At 36.5% G+C, this 20,916-nt stretch overlaps 2 protein-coding genes across 5 annotated transcripts in view; one reads left to right on the top strand and one right to left on the bottom strand.

The window, feature by feature from the left end:
* The window catches only part of LOC124367481 (dynein regulatory complex subunit 2-like), an 84,266-nt gene extending 63,352 nt beyond the window's left edge, over window positions 1–20,914 (bottom strand). Inside the window, exon 1 of the mRNA XM_046824330.1 lies at window positions 20,781–20,914. The gene's annotated coding sequence lies outside the window, so the exon portion shown is untranslated. The remainder of the gene's footprint in view (window positions 1–20,780) is intronic.
* LOC124367483 overlaps window positions 1–20,916 on the top strand; it is an 88,792-nt gene that overhangs the window by 56,706 nt on the left and 11,170 nt on the right. Inside the window, exon 1 of one of the 4 annotated variants that reach the window (XM_046824336.1) lies at window positions 12,409–13,638. The exons of 2 other annotated variants lie outside the window; for them this stretch is intronic. The gene's annotated coding sequence lies outside the window, so the exon portion shown is untranslated. Of the gene's footprint in view, window positions 1–12,408; window positions 13,639–16,694; window positions 17,008–20,916 lie in introns of those variants that run through there. One more of the 4 variants, XM_046824333.1, reaches the window with a different exon arrangement.

The raw sequence follows: 20,916 nt of genomic DNA, 5'->3' as shown, positions 1-20,916 counted from the left end.
CCGCAATAAGAATGTGAGCTGATAATAAATATTCAGTCTGGATTGCTGATTAGACAGTGTCTAGCTGGACACGATTAGAAAGACAATGGCTGTATCAGTTCTGGCATTAAATTTTAAACGGATCGAAAAAGATCTGAAAAAGATGGAAACGGATCTTTAAAAAATATTGTATTTGCCTATATGCAAATGAAACATTTTCAATTCAATCTCTCCGCTTGATTATTGAACCTGATCTCAAATTTAGATTCTGAGTTTAATGGAGCAAAAACTATAAAATCGATTGTCTTTTCTGCACTGACAATTCCCCAAAAACGGTTCTTCTGGAGACTATGATCTTAAACTCTTGTGCTACCTTTTCTAGCCTTAAGACATCTTTGTATCCATTTAATTAGTAATTTTTCAAACTAGATCTCAAATTGAGATTCTGAGTTAAATGTTGCAAAAACTTTAATCAATTGTCTTTTCTGCACTGACAATTCCCCAAAAATGGTTCTTCTGGAGACTATGATTTTAAACTCTTGTGCTACGTTTTTCTAACGTAAAAACATCTTTGCATTCATTTATTCAGTCATTTTTCAAACTAGTTGTTTTGGTATGGATAGGTACGAGTACTATTCTTGATAATTTTACACCGGTCATTAATTACTTGTGAATGAAGTGCGGTAAATTGAGGTCACAAAGATGTACACTATGTTCGAAAACCTTCTTCGGGGACCATTCTGAGCAAGCACTTAATTGCAGAATATTAATTGCATGGCTTAACAAATAGTCAGATTAAGTTTATGGTAATTCATATGAGATTGGTTCACGAAGTCGTCTGCAATGCATTGTGGTATTTTTAGTCGCCCTGAGACAGGTAGGCTTAATAAATAGGATGGAAATAGCATGATGACGTCAGATAGGTCAATAGCTGTCTGGTCGTTTGTTTTGCTGAGTCGCTTTATGAGACAGCATCCGGTGTTTATCGCTAATTAATGGGCTGAAAGGCGATCTCTTTTGCAGGATGTGGAATTCTGCTGCGTTTAGTTGTGAAATATTGTAATATTGACGCATTATTCGTTATTTTATATATAGGGAGTATAGCTATTGCATTTATAGTACAATATAAAGAGGGAATGTTCCATAGTCCTACTCTTCTGTGTCACGATTTGTCTATGCTTCAATAATATTTCTCTTAAAACATCATTGATAACATAAATAACGTATGATTGTCATTTCTTGTTTCTTTTCTCAAGACACTGGACTCACGTCAACCTCAAAGTTGGGATTGCGATTCATAGAATGAGTGTAGGCACTCTATAGTCGTGGTACTATGTAACCTTATCTGATTTTGAAAAGCCCTGATTTGTATCTTAGCTCTTTTTAGTTTTAGTGGTCCCTTTAGTAACATCTGAGAATACAAGGCACTAACATGTCTTCAATGTGCTGTAGATTATTACTGAATGAATGGTAGTGTCTATCAGGGCTGTACCTAAACTTTCACTTCGGTGTGTGGGGATTTCAGTATTATATCCTCTTGTTGCTTACAGCCTATTTCATAACTTTTTACCATTATAAAAAAAAAATAAAATTACGTACAACAATTATTTTAACGTTTTACCCTGTACACATTTCAGGAGGAGCTAATATTTTCTACCAAGTTAATTTAATCTGAAAGTGTCTGGGAAGGTTCCACCCCCATATCTAGGAAACCTAGATACGTCCTTGGCTACGACATAAACTGTCTCAGGCTCCTTTCTGTAGTGATTATCTATAATTTATTGCACTTGGACTTCTGAAAATGTAAGAATACTAAACACGCTCTTGTAAGTAGCAAGTTTATGGTGGCAATAAGCAAGGATAAAAATCTTTCTTTTACAAAAATATCCAGCCTTATTTATTCCTTATTGAAGTCAAAGTGAAAATTAAAACCACATAAGTTTTGAACATTAAAACTTATATAAAGAGTGTGATTAAACCTCTCTCAAAAGAAAACAAAATCTTTTGAGGTGAAACTGTACTTCCATTCAGAACTATTTTAAAATGTTCTCGAACAAAATGAGGTAGAGTTGACGTTATCAATTAGCGAAGAAGCTGACTTATTTTTAATCTGATTTCCCAATCAGTCTTTCTGAGAAAGTACAATACTTGGTTCAATGAAAAACAGCCTCAGCCAGCGAGTGTGACCTTGACGAACGGTGCTGAACTCGACAGTTTCAACATTGAAACAAGCAATTGCGCTCACTGAGCTAAGTGGGTGACTAGACCAGAGACCTGATGGATTAGCTGTGTCAGCCGAGAACAAAGGTTGCTGCAGACTCCCCCTCCCCGGTCCTTATAGCTCCTGGAGTGATTCAGATTGGTAGCGACCTCTACTGGAGAGAGGGCGCGACAAGGTTACGACATGACCTCTACTCTCTACTCCTCTACTGGGTCCTGGAGTGGAGTCCTTTTGTGGCAGACTGGGAAGTAATGCCTGTTTAACATTAGATACACGAGCATATCTGAAATGATCTAAATCTGTGGAAAAGATTCTAGTAAAATTCAAAGATCTCACATGATGTGAGAAGATCTTCATAAATTTATACAGGATAGACAAAGTAATTTATTTTAACTTGAAGTTTAGTGTTATGAAGAAGGTTAGTACACCCTACTACATTGGAATTACACTCAAATGAACAAGAAGAAGGAGAAAGTGATACAGAACTGCAGATTTGTAGGGGAGGGTTAAATACTTTTATGTAGTCACAAACTTTCCCCATGCCACTTTCACCCTAAGCTAGCTAGATCTACAAACGAAAATGCCTCCAATGAGGTCTTTGATATGTTTCTTAGAATCTTAAAATATTCTTCCTTCCCAAAGCCTTCTTTCTTAGTAAAAACCAATACACGGAAAACCCCTCTTGCTCCTACCTTAACCAAATAAAGTTTGAGTTTTTATTTTTCGAAAGTAAAGAAGGGAAAAGGGCCACTCCAAGTTTTTGAATGACTAATTCCATCTTCTAACCCACCAATAAAAAATATCAAAAATGGTTGTAAAATAACATTTAAATGTATACACAACTCCCTTTTTTTATATTAACCTGTTCGATTTATGCAGGTAACACAAAACTATTCTGGATATCGGTATTATACAAATTAGGAATGAATGGGACTAAATTGGTATTTGGAAATAGTAACTCCTACTTTGTGGTCATCAGACGAAATTCCATAAAAAATAAATTGAAAACCACTTGCAAAAAGGTTTTACTGCGTCTTGTCCCAATAAAATATTTTGGGTGATCAAAATATTTACAATCATAAAACTGATTATACAAGGTTTTGAAGAGAACAATTACAAATAAATATTTTATCACAAGATTTTTGAACTTATTGATATAGTATTTCATGTCTCAAATTTAATTCATTTGAAAGCAACGTAGGGCTTAGTTTTTTTTAACTTTTATTATTTAGAAGCTTGGGCTTACAATTTAAAATCCTTTTAATTCCTCTGGGGGGGGGAAATTAAAAATATTGTTTTGTTTCCATTATTCCAAAGTTAAGATAAGAGGTTACTTATTTTTACACGGTATATAGGTTATAACAGTGTGATGATTTCCAACACATTTTACTTAGTGGTTGCACTTTTACACTGTAAAAAGAAGAGAGAATATTTCTCAAATTTCGTAAAAGTTCATAGAACACCTTGAAATTCACTGAACATAGGAATACAAAGGCATACTTTTTCATAGGTGGATTTAGACAGAAATAATGGCTATCTAAGACCAGTTGAAATGATTTAATTCATGTACAATGTTAGGCCATTAAAGAAAGTTGTATTACGAAACTGAGTTGTGTAAAGTCCAAGCATGACTCTACGTGTCCTAAAACTAACGCACAATCACGAGCTCATTCTATGGCTACTACAGTGCCCTGTAACAGCTTGGACAAAGACAATGTTTTGTCTATTCCGCGAGATTGAGTATTACGTAATGCCAATTGTATTCAAAAAAAGCGTGATGACGTAATATTGTATCATGTAGAGTCAAAGTAGTGTTGAGTTTGGGGAGTCGATAAATGAAGACCCTGAAATACATGATGCAATGGTCACTAGTGTATTTCTAAACTAATGCAACACAACTTTCGCAGAAATTACGGAAGGAAATCGCTCGTAATCCGTTATCCTAATTACGTAATAAACCGACTAATGTGTGTGGAAGGGTGGGAGGGGAAGGACTGACCTTCAAAATCGCCAGGCGGTCCTACGAAACCAAGGAAGCGTCTGCTGTTAGTGGGCTTCCAAGGAGATAACTAATTAACGTCATAGTCACTGCATCCGACCTCTGCAGCAGAAGGCTAACTTGTTTACAAATGCAAAACTCGTGCTTCTCTTAGAATTAATTATGCTCATTCACTTAATAGTATTTTTCGTCGAAACGTCTGGATTGACCTGTAAAAACTACATATGACTGGGACAAAATATGTGACGGAGAAGAAAATTATCTCTCATCCTCACGAAAGAACTCCAAGAGTACGATAACGTTTTGTGAAGTTGTAAAGAAATACATTTGATTCCCCAATTCAACCTCTTAAGATTAACAGTCGATAGACGCTCCACTGAAAAAATACGTTTTTGGAAATAATTAAGGAAATCTTTTCTAAAGTATACTTTATAAAAGGTGTGACATTCCATAAATTTTTAATTGTTCTTAGTTATTTTCCCATACGATATAACATCTAAAAATTATCGACTACGGTAAATCTTTTATTCGTATTTAGCCTGTTACCTAAATTAATTTCAATAGCCAGGCCTAAATATATATTTCTGACACAAACAATTTAAACACTTTTTCTGCAAGATTTAATCATAACTTTTTTATTAATGATTAGTGATTTTCATAATTGTACGCATAAAATATTGAAGATTCATTATCGTTGTAACAAAACTACAATATCTTGAATGGATAATGGGGTCACGGAGATTTTTTTATCGGTAAAGGCTATACCGATAGGTCAGAAAAGCGACGTTTCGAAACCTAAAATCTACCCCCTTTTTCAGGCGCATAATTAAAAAACACTGTTGTAAGTTCGCAAACAGTAAATAGGTCAAACTTATGACGATAAATATTCTTAGATGAAAATTGATAATAAATATGTTGTACGTCAAGATATAAGCATACCTGACTACTTTTTTTAGAATAACAACACCATCAGAAGTTGAAAGTAGTGAGGGGTGTCGATTTGTCCAGTTTCGAATCTCGCCGAATAAGTTAATTAGTAACCTAATATCCGACTTGTAATAAAGCTAGAAAGAGTTAGATTCAAAATCCGTATCAGGTCGCAGACTGAGAGGACGAAGCTATGGAAGTTCTCGTAGAAGAGGTGGCGCACTATCGATCAGCGACTTGATGGATTGGCTGTTATAAGAAAGGCTTCTCGATCCGGCCAGGTCTGGTTAGTTTATAGTTACATAAAGGTTGGCGTCACCGCTCTTGTAAGTGGCGTTATCGTCACTGTTTACATAGCAACTGTTGTTTGTCGTTATTGGACTAATTGCGCGTGAAATGGAGACTGTTCTGGGCACACTTTGAACCGAAACATTAACTACTGATCTAACAGTTACAGTGAATTCGTGGAGAACACAATGCGTCCATTTCCTTGTGGACTGTTCCCGCCCGATTAATGTTCCATTGGCGAGCTCCAGCAGGAAAGTCACTATTGCGACACGATTTATCTAGTGATTACAGAGTACAACGAAAATTTTCTATTTCTTATACAACTGATTACTTAAAATTATCAGGACTCTCATCGTCGACCTACAATTATGTTTTGTTATATTAAAATTTAATTGAGAATTAATTTAGAAATTCTTCCATATACTGTAATACATTTCGATTTATACTTCATAAAGAATACTAGATAACTAGCTACTTTAAATAATACAAATTTAAATTTTATTTAACTTTTTTCTTTAAGTGTAATAGGTTAGCTATGTTTCTGTGAGAGTCCATGAACAGCGTAATTTTTTATTTCTCTGATTTTTGTTTTTTCCGTCTTAAAACGTTAGGTGATGTAACAAACAAGTTTTTATTTCACAATATGATAACTGTACATATCCTAGACTGTAAATGCGTTACTGGTGTAAAAGAAATATATTGGAGTAGCGTTACAGACATATAAACTACAGAAAATACAGAATACAGAAGTCTCACTGGAAGTCTGTTGACAGCTCAATCTGTCGATAATACCTAGGAAGTACAATTGGCCGGACGTATCGCATCACTAGCGAACTCTGTTGACTGATGTTAGTAACTAATCTCATCAAGCCGTCTGGACGTATGGATTTGGATTGTCTTTGCTGCTAAACATGTAGTGTTCAGCATTGCATGCTATTGACGGAATCCCTCGCCCTTTAAAAAGCTCTTCTCATGGGAATCGATTTCAAATGTCAGCCTTTGACTTTTTCATTCTAGCTCTTTATTTCAGCTTCATATAATGATAATAATGGCGAGGTAAAAGTTTTGTTACAAAGGATAGCCTATACCCGAATATTGACTATGGCAGTGTATATAAGTAGTTTGGAAATGTGAGAATAGTTTAAATGGTTTTAACTACTAGGCCGATTTAGTCTTCAATGCTAGATGAGTTTTCTATGACGTGCCTTCATCGATGGAAAGATAAAAAATATTGTCTCCTCTAAAACATATCCTAGCAGTTGATAATGGCGCACAATACTTTTGAAAATCAATCTCGGTGCCTTGTTTGCAGACGAAAACTATCAATAAAGTTTCAGAAAATCGTTTTCCCAAAATCGCAATAGTATTGTAGCAACATGCCTTGGAAACAGCCGCCATCTGAAACAGCCGCCATCAGAAACAGCCGCCATCAGAAACAGCCATTAGCCGCAGAAAACGTTTAAAAGTGTGACGGTATTATGAACCTGTCATCTGTCGATGTTTTAGCACCAACAAAAAAGTCAACTCATTTTGCTAAATTGTTTGTTATTGGCAAAATATAACAAGATTTAATTTGCAAAGAAGGAGAGTCCTGCTTTTTGGCTTTTATCAAACTGCCCCTATGGGTCCCTGGGTGTCTGTGAAGAGCTCGTCAAACAGAATAAGAGATTTGTACAATAAAAGGTCATTACTGATAAGAATCCAGGGATACCAACTCCGACAGATATGTCTGACGTGTTAGATAAGTCAGCTGGCTCTCTTAACTGTACATGATCATTTGTCTAATTGCTTTTGCCAGATGTGGATTTTTCCTATGTTGCATCCAATTACGAGGAGTATCGTCGTAGATAATTGAATCTTGCCTGATGCCCCTGAACTTGACACGTGAAATGAAAAACTGGAAGATGAGAAAAACAATGACCTTGGAAGCGGCTCCTTGTGACTTGCAACACAAACATGCAATTTAAAAACTGAACTGTTCTAAACATCAAGTTTTATTCAGTAATTGAAGTATATTTTAAGTTTAGAAAGTTCTAAATGTAATGTTTACGAGGAAGACAGTTGGAAAGCCACCTTCGAAAACTACCTTGAGACCTTTCCTGACTTGACATTCCTAAGAAAGGCCTTGAAGGATATGTATAGTTATTAGTGGCAGCTCTGTTTCGTAGATCAAAATTTATCTATTTCAATTAACGCTGTGACATTCATTTCCGTGTTGGATAGTTGAACTTTTCGATTACTATAACCTTCACCTTTGTAGCCATTGCTGTCAGTCAATTCCATGTTATGTTTGGTTAGTGTTTTAAACTTAATAATTTTACTGAGGCTAGTTCTTTCATTGGATGACTAAGGATACTAGCTGAACATTTCTCATTAATAATATGTCACGCTCATAAATTATGTGATATTTACTGATGCTATAAAGTTCGAGCCGGAAACTCTGACTTTTCCATGGATTTTAAGAAAGTATGATCAGCAATCATCTCATTTAAAAATGTTGTTTAGCATTTTGAGAAACTATAATGATAGTGCCTTTGGACAATGTAACCCACTGTAATTTGTAGAAGCTTTTTATATCACATTGGAAGAAATATTTGAGATCTAATTATCTGATTACATCTTGCATTCATTTTGTATAACGGTTAACAAACTTTAATGTTCAAAGAGTATATTTATATTCAAATTCGGAACATTAGTTCGAACGTAGAGGTAATCAAGTTTAATTTTAGTTGTCCTAAACAGTTATATGGTTTTTGATACTCCTAAGTAAATATTTGAATAGAATTAAATGTTTGCTTGGTTACTTGAAATATGAGTACATTCCCGTAGATAAAAAACAGCCGATGAGGCTGTAAAGAATGTTTGCGCAAAATTAATTTATCACGAAGTTCTCCTTTGTCTTACTTATCATATTTTATTATTAGAAGTTAATATAATGGCTTAAAATAACATCTGTAAAGATAAGAACGGCTTTTAATCAATTTGGAAAGGTCGACATTTAAACAATCTGCGCATAACGTTTGTTTACTACTTATTAATTGACATAAATACTACGACTTATTAATTGGCATAAATACTACGACAGTTCTTTTAAGGCATGGCATATTTTGTTTTTGAAGTAAATGTCTTGTGGAGTCTAAATCTTTAAAGGCAACTTTAGAGATAGTTAAAGTAGACTCACTTTTATTTCCTTCCAATGAAATAATGATTTTAAACTATTGTAAGAGATATGGGTTTGCAAAAACTGGATTATTGTGTGAAAGTCACACAATAATCCAGTTTTTGCGAAACTCTACGAAACTTTTTCACCGTAGAAAAGAATAAAAGATTTTAAATGTCTTTGGATAGTTAGATATGACTTTTGAGCAAAATTTTAAATAAATATTTTGAGGTCACACTTGGTAACTGTCAAATAATGTATCAGAAGCTGTGGAAGCCTCTTCAGGTATAAAACAATATAGATTCTTGGTATATTTAAAGTTTTATAAGAGGTTATGTTAACAGCGGTTATAGCATCGATATTTTTTATGGCTCTAAAGTAACAGTTACGCAAGGAACGTATAATAATAGATAAGTGCCCATTAGAACACACTATCGCTATCTGCATAGATAGATAGTGGTCATCAAACTGTCAACATCGTTAAATAAGCATTGCAGTATGATATGCATAGTAACTGGCGGAATTATTTGTGTGATAGCAATTTTTGCGTAAACATTTTGAGCATGTTCAGTTTTCCCCGAGAGATAACGAGAACAGCGGCGTATTTATTGGGGGTATCCGGAGGCCGCTGTCCACCCAGTACTGTCAGTGCATCCCAAGTCAATGAAGTTCCCTGACAAGAGAACGTTTTGGCCAATGACTTATACTTGTGTTAGTTACAAAAGAGAAATGCGTCCAATGCTACAAAGTGCGGAACAACAAATATGAACGTTCAGACTGCCATCTGTTGGAGTGAGAGGTCAAACAGCAAATATTTGGATGTTAATATTAGTCACGTGACACAGCCCTAGCGTCGGACCACCGAACTAGAATAAACTCCCAGATCTTAGCATGCCACGTCTGTATAAATGGTTTATCTCCTGTTTAACTAATACAACAAAAGCTTATACTATATCCAGAGAACCGTGGCACTGAATTATTAGAAACCCTTGCAGACACGAGTACTTACGCACGCACATTCACAACTATAATTGCTGGGCTGATATCTCAATCATCAACTGTTTACAGAAGTATTACAAACCCTCGCAGAAATGAGTAATTTTGCACTCAGACTCACAACCATAATATTGTTGGGCTTATATCTCAATCAACAGTATACAGAAGTATTACAAATCGTCGCATACACGAGTATTTACGCACGCACATTCACAACCATAATTGTTGAGCTGATATATCAATCATCAACTGCATACATATGTATTACAAAATCTTCACAGACACGAGTACGTTTGCATTCGCACTCACAACCACAATTATTGGGCCGATATCTCAATCATCAACTGTGTACAGAAGTATTACAAACCCTCGCAGACATGAGTAATTTTGCACTCGCACTCACAACCATAATATTGTTGGGCTTATATCTCAATCATCAACTATATACAGCAGTATTACAAACTTTCGCAGACACGAGTACCTTTGCACGATCACTCACAATCATAATTGTTGGGCTTATATCTCAATCATCAACTATATACAGCAGTATTACAAACTTTCGCAGACACGAGTACCTTGGCACGATCACTCACAATCATAATTGTTGGGCTTATATCTCAATCATCAACTGTTTACAGAAGTATTACAAACTTTCGCAGACACGCGTACTTTTGCACTCGCACTTACAACCATAATTGTTGGGCTGATATGTCTATCAACTGTATACAGAAGTATTACAAACTTTCGCAGACACGAGTACCTTCGCTTGAGCACTCACAACCACAATTGTTGGGCTTATATCTCAATCCTCAACTGTTTACAGAAGTATTACAAATCCTAGCAGACATGAGTAATTTTGCACTCGCACTCAACCACAATTGTTGGGCCGATATCTCAATCATCAACAGTATACAGAAGTATTACAAATTTCACAGACACGAATACTTTTGCAATCGCGCTCACAACCATAATTGTTGGGCTAATATCTCAATCATGAACTAAATATTCGAGTGCAATATCAATTTTATCACATAGTAATTTTCAAACCAAAATAGAAAACTGAGAACAATAATTACGGTGAACTTAGGACATACTGTAGCTAACATTTAACAATGTTGATAAGGCTATATTAAAATTATCAATAGACTACTTTAACTGCAACTATACCGTGCTTGGATTATTCGTCATACAGATAAGATTAAAGTGAGATAAAACAAAGAGAAAGGGATATCCCTCTTACCCTGTGGTGAAAACAATTATACGGTTTGAGAGAAGTACTATACAAATCGGATCTTGTTGTCCAGTAAAGTGTTTTCTTTGGCCGAGTATCCTGTGCCCCCGCGTTACTTACTCTATGTCTACTCCACGCTCTGGTTCCTCGGGTCCTGTTACTCTTTGTTCTTCCACTTCCGGAGTTCATAGTAGTCTGCCGCGCGCAGCACAGCTCCACAGCTGGCCGCCCGCATTTGTCAAGGACTGGCTGTTCTTGTAGTTGCACCATCCGTCCTCACCGGACCGTGAGACTGTCTGCACAAAGAAGTTTGTACTGTGGTGGCCTGTTCCTGCAATTTCTTCACCATAAGTCACGGGTGATGTGACGTTGACAGTAGAATGGACAGTACCGCGTCCACCGGCCCTGAACATTGGCTATAAACCTACGAAATTCTCCCGTCTCCATTTTTTACAATTACCCTTGATTCTTGAACGAACTCAATGCTATTAGAGTTTTGTAAGTCTTAAATTTTAGATCCATCGTGTTTCTCCCTGTTTAAAATTTATTATTGGCGATCGTTGATTTGAAAGAATACATTAATCTCGGACATTTATCATCGTTAAATGATACAAAAACCTCTACGTTTCGAGGAATATGCTCTATCTGCTTCTTCAGTTGCCAAAATGCTTAAATACATTAAGGAGCAACCACAAATAAATGCATAGCAATAAATGTAAGTATCAGTTAATAGCTGGGGGAAGAATCGCAAACCATACTATTTTTGACAAGTGAAAAAAGGATATATTACAATCCTGGAAACGTAGTGTTAGAAATCATTAATGTAACCATAGGCAAATTGTATGTTATTTTAAAGGTCCGAACGGAATAAACACAATAATTATTTAAAAAATGGTATTTGAATTACCCTATAAAATAACGACTTTAATAACGAATATCGCAAATTAAAGTAAACATTACTAAACATATTATCTTATACGTGAAGTTCACCAAAAGGTTAACTATAAAATGGATTAAATATAGTGACATCTAAAAAAGTGGTTGTCTCAAAAAATATTTTTACAATCACGCTTTGTGTAGGGGTTCTCGGAGTAAAAAAGTATATAGTGGATACTCCATGAGTGGAAAACGATTTTTTTCTTAACGAGGAAAATTGGAGAATCCATAACTATCAAATTATTAGAAAAATATTGTAATGTCAAAACTATCACTATCTCCACACTTTATGAAAAACGTAGTTCTGGTTTGATTGAAGAGCCAGTTTTCTTCCAACGTGTGCGTATTCAGTTAGTTTATACTCAGTATATAATCTAATCCATTTCCTGGTATGCTAAAAATGTAAAATTTGGTACGATTTTTGCTTAGAACGTGAAATATCATGAAAGTATTTGAAAGCTTGTGGGTTTTTATATTTATTTACAATAAACAAATCACAATAGCTGACCAGTGCATTCAACACTGCATTTCTCCCAAGCTCTATACCGGCTAAACTAGAGGTTGTAGCTCAAATCTGAGGACAGAATCATACTTCAATTTTAAATTTATGACATGTAAGATCCAGTTACTTTTCTCGTATCTCTAACGGTTCAGCCACAAATCGCCCTTGAAGTCAGGTTAAATCCGGAAAATTCAATAAAACATGTCTACTTTGAACTCCATGATTCCTAATCTAATATCCGGACTTAACCTGTCAACGAATTCCGCTTATCTTCGAATTTGAAAGTAACCATCATTAGGGCCTTGGGCCTCATAAGGAGTTAGTTATATATTTCACTGCTGGCCATTTCATTACGTTACCTTATTACATGTACCCTGATAGTAACTATCGAGTTAGCCTTGGTAAGTAATTGTCCTGATACGTATACTTAAAATATGAAGTTACGTACAGTTATACAATATGGTTATTATATGGACTGTAAGGTGTTCTTTCATAACCGGGGGTTTTGAAGCCCAGCGATTATTTTATATTAATTGTCTCGTACTTTCCCGGAGGATTTACGTTTATGAATTCTTTAAATATTGAAAAATGTACATTACAGTTATTTTGAAGTGTGCTTAGTGCAAATCCGAACCAACGTTTCGTGAATTGATATCTGTACTCTTCTTCAGGTGAAAGAAAAATGTCAGAATCCTATTCTGATTTCAAATTTTAGCTTGTCAATGAAGAGTTTTAACCCGTTTGTATTTAGACAATGTATATTATGTAATCTTAATATGAAAAACAATAGTTACAATAATATACTTATATTAACATAATGTATTTACATTTCACGGATATAAGCAAAAACAGTGGCCTAAAGAATGAGTGTAGTAAAACCACTAACGTTATAGGCAGAACGTCGAAGATCACTCCACTTCGTATATTAATGACAATTAAGATGGATAGGACAGTTTGATTTCGCGTTAATTTCGAATGAATCGATTGATCCTAAAATAATCCTCTCATCATGGCAGGAAGATAAGTTCTGATAAGAGCACCGAGAAACATTTCTTGCTATTGAATCATTCCTTGGAGACTTTACACTCGGCTATAAATCACGATATGTATATAACACGTTATCTTCGTGCGTGATTCCACTACAGTTCACCCGTGATGCGCGTGATGTACAGTGAGTGGCGATACTTGGAGTGCTCGCCTTTCACAAACAAAGACCGCTGTTGTGTGCCGTTCAAACGTGATAAGTCGACCTACATCTTCACAGACGGTTGCACATTCAAAGATTGTGCAGGGCCTACTTCTACGACTAGTGCGGTCGAAGCACTCGCTCTTTGCCGCCCAAGACAGTCTGGGCAAATCGTCGTTAATGCGTCATCGACCTCAATTGAGGTTACGCAAGGTAAGTCTTCCATTAAACCCTTACAAGGCCGTGCTAATGTTGGACGATTCCTAGCAATTTTTGTATTACGATGACAAAGTGATTTGTCAAAGGTGTCGTGCATCAAGTACAGAAATCTGGTGATTTCGCTGGATTTAATCCAGCCAAATGTGCAAAGCCTTCAGCTACATTTGATCAAAGTCAAATTCACTGGATTATTTTGTGACAAATTCGGATGCTTTCCAATATTTGGAACTCTTCTGGGTGTAGTCTTCCCAGACTAAAATAGTAATGGCTATCAACAATGCTCGTTAACACCTACTATCTCAAGATTTTGAGAATGACCGGAATAGAACTTCTACAATTAGCCAGAAAGACATCAGAGTTCCAAGGAATATTCTTCCGATCAATGACTGGCTTTGTCACATCTGATGCGCCATTCATTAACAGCCAGCCGGCAACTTCCATGATGTCACATCTGCTCATTAATGAACTTGACAACAACTCGTTGCCGGTTGTATTTTAATCGCTTGTTGTAAAATAAGGATTAAGATAAATGTTTATCATAGCAGAGACAAACAATACCTTGTGCGGTAGTGCATCAGGCTGATTTCGACGTTGATAAATTTGAAAGAGAACCTTCATCTAAAAATATTTGTGTTTTAATCTTTTTCGAATTAATAATAATAATAATAATAATTTATTTTCCAAATAAATACATTACATAGTTCTTTGTACAAATACAGGATAATAAAAACCATAATAATATACTTAGGTAACAAAATACATTTGCAATTACCACAATAATTGAAATCTAAAAGTATCTTAAACTAAGTGCCAAGCCTAACTTTACATCCTTAAACTTAACGCATTCATTCCAACATGAATAAAAGTACATACACTCTTCACATTCATACATGCACAACAAATATAAAGTACGTTATTACTGTGAAATTCATGGATTGACACATTTAAATATAACAAAATTAAATCAGAATGTTGGGTCATGTATTGTACAAAATATATTGGATATTTATTATTATTTATTTGGAACTAGAGTACTCCAAGGCAGTGCCTGTTTGGAGGTACTTTCACCACTAGAAATCCTGTAATATTATGGCAAAACAGAGTATAAATATATATATATATATATATATATATATATATATATATATATATTATAATTTTCCAAACTTTAACATACTGATATTTCAAAAGAAAATTTATCGTTCAAGTGCAATTTTGTATAAGCCCTTCAGTCCCAGGAAATGTCTTTGTTTTCAAAGTTAATTTATATTTTTGACGTTATTTAAATTTGTAAATATTGTTAAAATTGAATTGTATGGCAAAAGGTTTTCAAGCGTTTCTATGCAATCATAATAGGATAGTATACTAGTAGTTATGAAAGGAATGTTCTATTGAACTATATTAAACATCTTATCTTCAATATTTTCAACAGTAAACAACCATATTCTAACTTTATTAGCAAAAAAGGTTGCTGTTTTTAAATTTTGAATTTCAGTTGGCAATTTATTAAACATTCTTGGTGCTAAAAAGTAATATGTTTTTGTGAAGTATGTATTGGAAGGTTTGGGTACAGTAAAACTAGCTGCATTTCTTAGTTTAGACTTAAAAGCCTTATCAGTTATGCAGCATCTGCTACGAATGAAAAATATTTTTAAAACTTTATATACGAACATATATTGCAGGGGTAAGATTTTCAAATTGCAAAAAATTGGGAAAGATTTTTCAGTTTTAAGCTTTTTTCCTATTATTCGTATAAAATGTTTTTGAATCATGTAGATTGGTTTGATATTTGAACGATAAGTCCCTCCCCAGAAAATTATTCCATAATCCAATCGACTATGCACTAGTGAAAAATATAGAACCCGTAATAATTCTGTACTGCATATATTTCATAAAAAATAAAATAACCTTAAAGTACTATTTATTTTTGATTTCAAATTCATGATATGATTCTTAAATTTTAGTTCCCTGTCCAATACTACTCCCAAGTATTTTATATTGTCCACAGGTTTTACTTCAGCACAAACAGTAGAACACTGCCCGCCTCCACTGATACAATCAATGCATTTATAAAAAATTTTATTTTCAAAAATAACCTCTCGTCTTAAACTAAAATTCATAAATCTAGTTTTAGCAGAGCTAAGTACCATGTTGTTTTTTGAAAACCACCATTGAAGCGCTTCTAAGTCTGAATTCATTTTTAGTTCTATTTCATTCCAATTCCGTTCAACATAGCAAAGTGCTGTATCGTCGGCGAATGATGTTACTTTCCCATTAAATTTTGCACAGCATAGATCGTTAATATAAATTAGAAAAAGTAATTGGAAGCAATGTGCCAAAAGCCTTTTTTCACACAAACTTACTGCATTTTGAAAATAGTAGAATATGTTGTTTTTCGTATTTCGTCATAAAATCGCGAGACTTGTTCAAACTATTTTAAGCACAATAATATCCCTTCTTCAGGAGTCCAAGCCACGTATGAGTATAACGGCAGTTGGTCCATGGAGGTTGCCAGTGTTCGGAAAACCCTTGCGATACGATTCAGAAGGTCGAGCAGAACATATTTGTTTCCGGCTGATTCGCGCCAAAACTCCGCCGGAACTGGTGACACTGATACTGGACTAACTTGTCTGGGGGGATTAATAAATGTACAACCTCGTGCGGTCCGAGGTTGGCAAAGGTCTACGATGTGACGCCATCACGGTATGCTTCATCTTAGTTAAACTGAATCTCTGAGACATCATATTAATATCGTCAGTAATTATGCTTGGAAAACTAGCATTCAAGTAAACTATACATTCCTAAAGGAATTGCAAACTCCGTATGAGATGAGTTCGTCTTATTTGAGATCATGCAAAGATGAGCATGGTCTCTCTCTCCCCCTCCCCCTCTCACCCCTCCCTCCCTACCACCTAATCCCTCACCTCCTCTCTCTCCCTCCCCCTCTCTCTCTCCATCCCTCTCTCTCCCTCTCCCTACCTTTCCCCTCCCTCACCCTCTCTCCCCCCTTTCTCTCCCTCTCAAATTCTGAGGTTCTTCTATTCAGCCCAAAGAAACTGTGACTTAAAACGAGTAAGTAATTGAGTACTAATTAGCAACATTAGCGTTACCCTGCCCTTGAGCAGCACAACCTCAGATAGGCCGGCAAGTACAATTATCTACTGCTTGTTAATCCAGCGGAATTAGCATTGACTCTACAATTGGTCACAGTAGCGACAGCTGAGACCCAACACCGCAGTTCAGATCAGTGTTGATGGCTCCTTATCAGAGACTGGTCTTGTATGTGGTGTAATCAAGTCGCTGAATTTCGTCATTCTCAATATTGGTCGATCCCTTGCTAGGAGTTACCACGGCCTTTTTCGGGTAATCAAATTTCATATTTAGCCTACATTAATTAGATTTTACAATCAATATCTTACCAATTGAGCTTTTTTTATTTCAAATACTCTTCGCCATTAAAGAGAATATTCGATGCTCACTTATATATAGAAAGGTGATGGTATTCCCTGAAATGTCAGTAGAATGTTATTGTGTTTATTATTGTCATTCCTAAGTAATCTTAAGACTTGGTAGAGAAAGGTGCTATCAAACGTTTGAAGAGTCAAGTGATTAATTGTAAACATGTTTTTGAAATAAATACATCTGAAGATCTTAAGAATGAATCGGTATTTTACTTTGTAATCATTTTGTGCTGTACAACTCTTGTAAATTACGGTGCAATTCAATTGTATACTTGCGTTTCTATTTATTGTTTTTCTTGTCGAATATGTTATATACATTTTAGTTTCATACAGTCCAATATTACTAGTTTAAAATTAAAACAAATATTGGTTTAGTTAGGGGTAATATTGCCATAAATAAAGGCATGGAAACCATGATTATGGGTTTAAAAATATTTCTATGGATAATGAGCTCAACAAAATAAAAGAATGCAAAACATAAAAAATTAATAAAAATACATTTAATCAGAATAGTAGGAATTGGCTATGATGTTCTAAATGATAAAATTGCAATTGTCAAATTCAAAATACTTTTGTTAACCTTTCTTCCTGATGCCCATAAACCTCTCAACGGCTTTATGTTACTAAAAGATTTTTAATAAAGTAAAAATAATCAACACTTCAGAAGAAAGTAATGTGTACTATAAGAGAAGACACGGCTAGAAAACTGAGACTATATTTTGATCCATTTTCGGGGATGTGGAACCCTCATAGTTCGAAAATTAAACAGTTATTTACACCATCAGCTATCAGTCAGTGCCTAATCCACGTCAAAAGAAGAAAAGATGACATCATCTTTCATTACTATTATGATGTGTCACTACCGTGTATTCTTGTTGCACAATGTGATTTCAAAATCTTGTACGAAGCGCTTGCTGCTTAATATTGTGCTGCAGATTATTTTATGAAGACTTATTTCGGCACGACTTCAAATTCATGTGAAATGCATGCCAGGTTGTAAGGTAAACTGCAGATATTAAGGTTTGGTATTTTCGTAGTGAAATTACAGTGAATGTTGCGCGATGAGATATATTACGTTTTTTGTGCTGTTACACGTTACGCAAATATTTTATGTAATACGATGCAACATTGTATATCGAAAATGGGAGCGATAGTTTAGTTTCAGCTTACATGTAAACTTATTAACTATAAATGGATAGATCATTTAGGATTTTAGAACTCCAAGGCGCCTTCAAACGGTGTAGGGACTTCACTTAACCTATAAATCATGTCAACTTTTTTTTTTTTTTTTTTTTTTTTTTTTTGGGGCTGAGGATGGGGAATCTGCAATCAGATACATGGAGGGTTCTCTCTTCTTCCCTTCACTCCAGTGCATGCGGGGTTGACTACGTTATAAAGATCGCCGACCCGCTAAACCCCACCCTCGTCCTTCCTGCCCACCAAGCCGGGACCACTTTTAGCATTTCTTCAGCTGGGTGAGTGTCTTGCACTAAATGCTTTCCTTCTTCACCTCAAGTCCTCACGGCTCATCTTCCATTTTCTTCCGTATAATGGAAAAGGCCATCTTACTGACTGCGTTCCACATGTCTTCCGACTGCACCATGTGAGAGACCAAAGTCTCAGGTATCAGTTGTCCGGTTGTTTCCCAGCAATTGGCTCTCGCTCCTCTCTTCCTCTGTCCACCTCTTACAGAAAAAGAAAGTGTGCTCAGCAGTATCTTCCTCTCTGCAGTAGTGGCATATACTTGAGTTACTTCTGCCAATCCTCTCCAAGTAACGGCGGAAACACCCATGACCTGAGAGGATCTGAGTCACATGGAAATTTACCTCCCCATGTGTCCTTTGAAGCCATACTCTAATGTCTGGTATGAGCCTTCTGGTCCAGGAGCCCTTACTTGAGACCTCCCCACTCTCGTTGCCAAGCATCCCTCAGTCTTTCCTGCAGCTCCGCTCTGTCTCTCGTTCTCCCAGGTAGCTGTCAGTTCTCTCTTTCACCAGGAGATGGATAGGAGGAGTCCTAGCGAGCACCAAAACTGCGTCGAGAGATATCGTCCTGTAGGCTGATGTGATTCTCATCGCAGCAAGCCGTTGAAACCCTTAGTGCAGCTTCCTTTGCTCTTCCAAACTGCATTGCACTCGCCCACACCGGTGCACCATACAAGAGTATGGACTGTGTTGCTGAGAAAATCAGCCGCCTCTTTGACTCCTTGGGGCCCCGAACATTCTTCATAGTCCCACTTATTGCCATTGCCGTTACTGAGGCCTTTCTTGCTGTTTCCATAACATGGGGAACGAAAGTTCTCGACTTATCCAGCCAAATGCCTAAGTACTTGACCTTAGTCTTCGGTGTGACAGTCGTACCCTGTACCCGAAAAGTGATCGGTCGAAGTCTCCTCCTTCCAGCCATGATAATTGCCTCAGTCTTTTGTGGGGCCAGCTCAAGTCCCAGTTCCTGCAGATGATCCCCAACTCGTGCAATGGCTTCATTGGATCTCTCCATTAGCACATGTTCCGTGCTTCCCTTGGCCACCAGGGCCAAGTCATCAGCATACCCGACAATTCGTACCCCAGGCGGGAGAGCCAAGCGAAACACAGTGTCGTACAGGACATTCCAAAGGGTTGGGCCAAGCACTGATTCCCTGTGGAACTCCACTGGTAACTTGCCTCCTCATTCCATTTCCCAGGTCCAGTGTTTCTCTCCCCCAAATACGCCTGAATCATGCGCCTAAGATATGGAGATACTCCAATCGCTTTCAGCCGCTGCAATATCTTCTGCCAAGAAGCACTATTGAAGGCATTTTTTTCACATCCAAAAGGACCACCGCTGGTATTTCCCGGTATTGTCGGCCTCCACCCACAGCAACGTCGTACCAACTTGATGACCATGTCCACAGCATCTACTGTTGAGCGTCCAGGTCTAAAGCCAAACTGGTTGTCAGACAAAGCATTGGTTTTTCTCAAGTTCTTCTTGTAGTCTTCCTACCAGCAGTTGCTCAAACAGCTTCCCCACAGTACTCAGCAGACACAGTGGCCTGTATGAGTCTGGTCTGCCTTCTGGCTTACCCAATTTTGGGATGAGGACCCAGTCTTGCCATCTTCCAGCCTGCAAGGAAGCTCTCCTCTCTCAGGGCCATATTTAACACTTTAAGGACCTTGTCTGGGACTACACACTCACTGCCACCTTTACTACCTCTGGGGGAATGCCATCAGGTCCCGGGCTCTTGTTAGACTTGATCTTTTTTCCCGCCCACGATAAGCTCATTTTTGGTGAAAGGTGGAATCTCCAGAATCATGTCAACTAAAGAAGGACAACATTACTGTATGTTGCGCAACCACATAGTATTGCACAATTTATTTAGACGTGGAGACGAGCTTTTACCAAGTATTGTGTAACTTGAAATATCGATACGTTACTAAAAAAAACAAAAAAAGGCATAGTACGAATAAACATTCTCCCAATTACGAATTCACAGTCAATCAATATAGCTATATACATTCTGGAATCATTTAAAGCTAGTTTTTTATTTGAAAAGGTTAATGCCCTTCTGTTCCGAGGGTTTGTACACGAATGCAAACAATAATCAACAAGATAAGGTTCATTTACATTTACGTCCAACCAACGCAACGTTATCCAGATGGCAGTGACAAGCGTAGGTGCAATGACTTTCATACTTACCTTTACGTAACATTTTTATCCTTATCAGAAACTAAAACGTTAATGAAGTAACAGGCGATTATCAGTGCTTCCACAAGTGCGTGCGTGGATAAGGTTTTCGATAAACTGTGCGTGCAAGACAGTGATAACGATACTG

Source organism: Homalodisca vitripennis, chromosome 8 (genome assembly GCF_021130785.1).
Source record: "Homalodisca vitripennis isolate AUS2020 chromosome 8, UT_GWSS_2.1, whole genome shotgun sequence".
Lineage (NCBI taxonomy): Eukaryota > Metazoa > Arthropoda > Insecta > Hemiptera > Cicadellidae > Homalodisca > Homalodisca vitripennis.
Note: the sequence above shows the minus strand (reverse complement) of the source record. Positions and strands in the feature narration are given on the sequence as shown.